At 38.2% G+C, this 5226-nt stretch overlaps 1 protein-coding gene across 1 annotated transcript in view; it reads left to right on the top strand.

The window, feature by feature from the left end:
- Positions 1 to 5226, top strand: part of LOC117935205 — a 52938-nt gene that overhangs the window by 38514 nt on the left and 9198 nt on the right. The window lies entirely within an intron of this gene.

Here is a 5226-nt window from a genome sequence, read left to right as displayed (position 1 = left end):
AGCTCGGCTGACATCCAGGCAGCCTCTGCTGGACAAGAGCTGCAGCCGGAGCACCCTGAGAACCAGACACTGGAGGGATGTGTGGAGGAAGGAGAGAAGGAAAAGAAGGAAGGAGGGAGCAGGGCGGACATTAAAGGTACAGAAAGCAGAAAGAATAGACTAAGCTCACATTGAGCTGGTATTTTGGACCAATGAAAGTTGTCTTTGAAGTGGATTAAATAGGGCTGGGCGATGCGGAGAAAATCAAATATTACAATATTTTTGACCAAATACCTCAATGTCGATATTGCAACAATAATGTATGGTTGACTATCGGTGCTTTGACAAAATGTTAGTTACACAATGAGATTTTTACACTCAATTACACAACTGTGTGAGTCAACTGACTTAAAAACTCCACTTTACTCGAACCAAAGTTCAAAACACCGGTTGATGTCTGTCTTCTTTGGTCTGTTGGCTATTTAGTTTTTTTCCAGAAACACGTGAAACACATTCTCCTCTTACTAAAAACTAAACTAAAATTAAGCATATACAAAATAAATAAATAAACTAGACTACCAGACCCGCTTTAAAACCACGCAAAAAACAAAGTCTAATCGAAATAAAAACTAATGAAAAAGATAAAAATATAATACCCTTGGTCCTTGCTGGGCCGGCCCGCTCCTCCTTCATTGTAGCTGTTCAGATTTTAAAAGGTGAATTTACAAAAGTTTGTAATGTGGGAAACAAGAAGCGCTTCACCAAATTTTTAGCAGAGAAAAACCTTTTTTTAAATATAAATATCTGTATGATTGTCGGGGCTTACATGATTCAAAGATTGATTCTTCCCTCTCTTTTAGCTGTGAGTAAACTGAGGATGGAGTCCGTTGGACCTGAAGCAAAGCGATCTCGTTCTCAGTCTCCGTGTGTCGCTACCGACGTCAAACTGCCGCCGTTCAAACCCAACAACCCCCTCGGTGAGACCCACTAACACACTCCTCCTTCATTTAAAAACGCCACCAGATGCAGATGTGTTGTTTTCCTCACTTTCCACCTGATTCACTTTGACTGTCTCCCTCCTCAGGTCAGGAGTTTGTGGTCCCCAAATCCGGCTATTTCTGTAACCTCTGCTCCGTGTTCTACCTGAACGAGAGCACCGCCAAGGACCTCCACTGCAGCAGCCAGAGACACTACAACAACCTGCAGGTAAACACACACACACACACACACACACACACACACACACACACACACACACACACACACACACACATACACAACGAATAAACAAGAAAACACACACACTTGGCCTCACACTGTTTGTGTTCTCCCTTCTCTCTTTTTTCTTTTCTTTTTTAGAAACATTACCAGAAACGATCAAGAAGTTCCAAACAAAGTTCTCAAGGCTCCATTTCTGATTGATCCCAACTTCAACTAATGACTTTTATTTATTTTTTTAAATCATAAATTTGAAAAAAAAAGGACAGCTGGGCCAGTGAAACGCCAACAGCTTTACAACCTAGTGTGTATAATAAGCCATGTTGGTCATAACGTGTTGCTGTCTGGCATCTTCATCCTTATAAATGTCTACAGTATACATCAACCCTAATACTTAATAAACATTTGTAGCATGCATTGCCCCCCAGTTTGGTTTCAAGCTCCCTCCAACTCTACAGTTTTGGTGCCTTGTTCTACCTGCAGTCACACAGACATTTGTGTCGTGGAAAAACCAGAAACATGAGCAGAGTTTCATCATAAAGTTTGTAATGGTTACATAGTTGGATGTTTGGAACCTCGAAAGGTGCTACATGACCTTTTTATCTCACCCATAAATAATTGCTACAGTATTAAAAATATAAATATACATATACAGTATCTTTTGCTGATTTTCTTAAATTATTAAATAAATTTGGATGGAAACTTTACTACAGGACAGAAAATAAATAATTCTCGGTTATTATTCATGGTAATAACTGGTCAATGAGGGTCATCTATAAATCAGAAAAAAGTCCAAATAAATTAGCACTAGCATAATTAAACGTTATAATCCATCATGTAGCACCTTTTTTGGGGAACAAACCTTTGAGCCTATTAACTTGTTTTTAAAATTGTATGTATGAACCCTAGAATTAAATTTGGTACATGATGTATAAAGGTCATAAGTGTTACTGCTTTAGCTTTATTAACCATGGAAGTGCAAGTTCCCGTCGCTGTTAGATCAGATATCTCAGCTTGAAATGTTGGGTTAACCCCCTTTTCTTAACCATTTAACATTAGCAAGGTTAAACGTAATTCGAAGTTTTCTTTTGTTTCTCTATGAAAACAGTTTCTTATTGATTCTCCTTTTGGATAGATTTTGTTGTTGTTGTGAATATGCTTTCAAACTATCAAAGTAAGGAAAAAAAAGTCATGGATATTTGATGGGATATGTTTGTTTTTGTCATTTTGAAAAGGTATCTGAAATGGCACTGCACGGTTTCTGCACATCCAGGTGTAACATGCCATTTGTATTATGTGATTAAAATGTATATCTCTGGTAAATCTGTGTGTGTGTGTGTGTGCGCGTCAGGTAGGAGTTAGCAAAGCTCTATGAAAGTTAGCTGGTTTGATTGACTTGATTTCTAAAATTTTTTTCAACTCTATAATTTACGACATTTGGGTGTCCTGTTTAATGAAATAAGACAAAACCAACATTGTCATTTGTGTTGATTAGTTTGAACTCATAGAAACATTAAGATTTATTTTATTTCTATGGTCTGGTTTCCAAATATTTCCTTCATGGACAACACTTGAGGCTGTCTTCAATGATAAGGATAAGTGTTAAAACACGACTGTTGAGCCCAATATAGTCTCAAAACACACACTGACAGAATAACTTCACTTCCAATTCCCCAGAATAACACTCAGTTAAAATCAGACCATTCTGATGTTGGATCTCAAAATAAAAGCACTTTAAAATCTCCAATTACGGCTTTTATATGAGATCCTACATCAACATCCGATATTAACTATTGTGAGTGCCGTTCTGGGATGGTGTACCATCAATCTGAAGTGAAATGATTTGTGTAAGCACCAGGTTTCCTTTTCAGATCAGCATGAGTCAGAGTTAAAATGTTGCTTTAATTAGACATTTACAAGGACTTAATTTGAGATCCTACATCAGAATAGTTTAATATTAACTGAGTGACAGTCTGGCGTTGTGTACTATCAATCTATAGTGAAATGAGTGTGTAAACAGCCTTTCAGTTCAGCCTGAATATGAGTTAAAATAGACTCTCTATTAGACATTTGTCTGGGGTGTTGTACTATCAGTCAGTCAAAAGTAAAATTAGTCAAACAGTAAACATTTTTTAATACATCACCCTGAATGAGTTAAAATATAGCCATAATGGAATATTTTCAATGCCTTTTATTTCGAGATACTCTATCAGATTTGTGTGATATGGACTTAGTGACAGTCTGAGGTGGTGTAATATCAGCCGGAAGTGAACTTAGTCTGTATGAACAGGGCATTCATTTTAATATGAGCCTGAAAACGAGTTAAAATTTAATAAATGGACGGCAGGTCAGATGGTTTTCAAACGTTTGTGGTTTTACTCTGAAGGCCATCTTACGGGAAGTCTCTAAGAATTTAATTGTTTTTCCTGCTTGTCACTGCCCGATGTAAGCATAGACAGATAAAGAAATGGAACGAAAGATGTAACTCGAGTGCAGATTTGAGTCGCGCATGCTCAGATGTAAACGGTTTACGGCATAACATGTCATACCCATAGATTTATATTGATATAGATATATTTTGATATTAACGGTCTACAGTCATTCCGAATGAGAGTCGAGTCAGACCGGCTGTGGTCGAGTGCAGATGTTAGTTGCGCATGCTCAGATTTAAATGGTTTACACAGCACAACATGTACTGGAATTTGTGAACTCAATTACAAACAATAACAGAAGATGGAAATAACTTCATAAACGTTTAAGCTATTTTTATTGTTTGATTGCTAACGTTACCTCAAACCCCAGTCAACTGATAACCTTTGTTGTGTTTGATTGCTAACTTGTAGCCAGCAGTGAACGAAGTAGGTCCAGTCTGTGTTGACATTACAGAAGTCTCCCGTTAGCATCTTATAGGCTAATTTTTGCAAAGTGACGCATGCGCAACTCACATCTTCACTCGAAGCGAAGGGACGTATGCGCGACTCAAATCTGCACTCGACTTACATCGGCTCACGAAGACACATCGAAGATGGGAGATATGGCCACATAAATAACGGAAGGTATGCGACAAAACATTTATTGGAACACGAGGTGAAATAATGTGCACTGGCAGTCGCCGCACGTGTTGTTTGTCAACCGAAAACCTTTTGTTTGTAACCCTTCCCGGAAACTACTTTCACTTGTAGTGTAGTGCGTTCGCTAGCAGGAGTTTGTTGCCCCCCAGCTAGTTTGTGTTTAACATAAGAACTCAACGGACCTTGGACAACATTATGAGTGTTGGGTGCAAAGGTTGCGCTCACCTCTATGTCTATGCCTCGAGGCCAGAGATGGCTAAAGTACAGATACTTGTGTTAAAAAATACTCTAAAAGTAGAAGTACTGGTTTAACTACTTTGCTCAAGTAAAAGTAACTAAGTATAGGCTTGGAAATTGACTTGAAGTATAAAAGTAAAAGTAGCCTTGCGAATAACAACCTTTTTTTTTTTTAGAGTGCAAGCTGAGAAACTTGAGTGGACATGCAAAGAAGGTTCTTTATATATCTTCTCTGTCATGCACTACAATAACTCCTGAGACGACGAGCCAATTTTGTGAAATGTAAGGAGTAGAAAGTACTGCTATTCTCTTTAAAAATGAAACGGAAACTTGTTTTGGGGAGAATAAACCACTCTATGCTGAGTTTTCCTAGTCTAACCTTACCAAAAAGGATCAGGATGCTGCAACTGTTGGTTTAATATGAAACTGGTCTATTTAAATAATTTATTGAATGAGTCAAATTTGAACATGGCTGTCAGTGGCTTGTTGTTGTTTACATTGTTAGTTCATTTCCTTTCCTGGGCTGGGACACACAATCATACGGTTTGATAAGGGACTCACTGGACTTTAACTCATCATATCACTTACTATTACAAGCGAAGTTGGCCTCAATTTAGGTCATCCTGTACATGTCATCTCCGGTTTTTCCTGCATGCACCGTGTGTGTGTGTGTGTGTGTGTGTGTGTGTGTGTGTGTGTGTGTGTGTGTGTGTGTGTGTGT

The sequence above is a fragment of the Etheostoma cragini genome, chromosome 19, assembly GCF_013103735.1.
Source record: "Etheostoma cragini isolate CJK2018 chromosome 19, CSU_Ecrag_1.0, whole genome shotgun sequence".
In the NCBI taxonomy this organism is placed as follows: domain Eukaryota; kingdom Metazoa; phylum Chordata; class Actinopteri; order Perciformes; family Percidae; genus Etheostoma; species Etheostoma cragini.
This window is presented reverse-complemented; position numbering and strand designations above follow the sequence as displayed.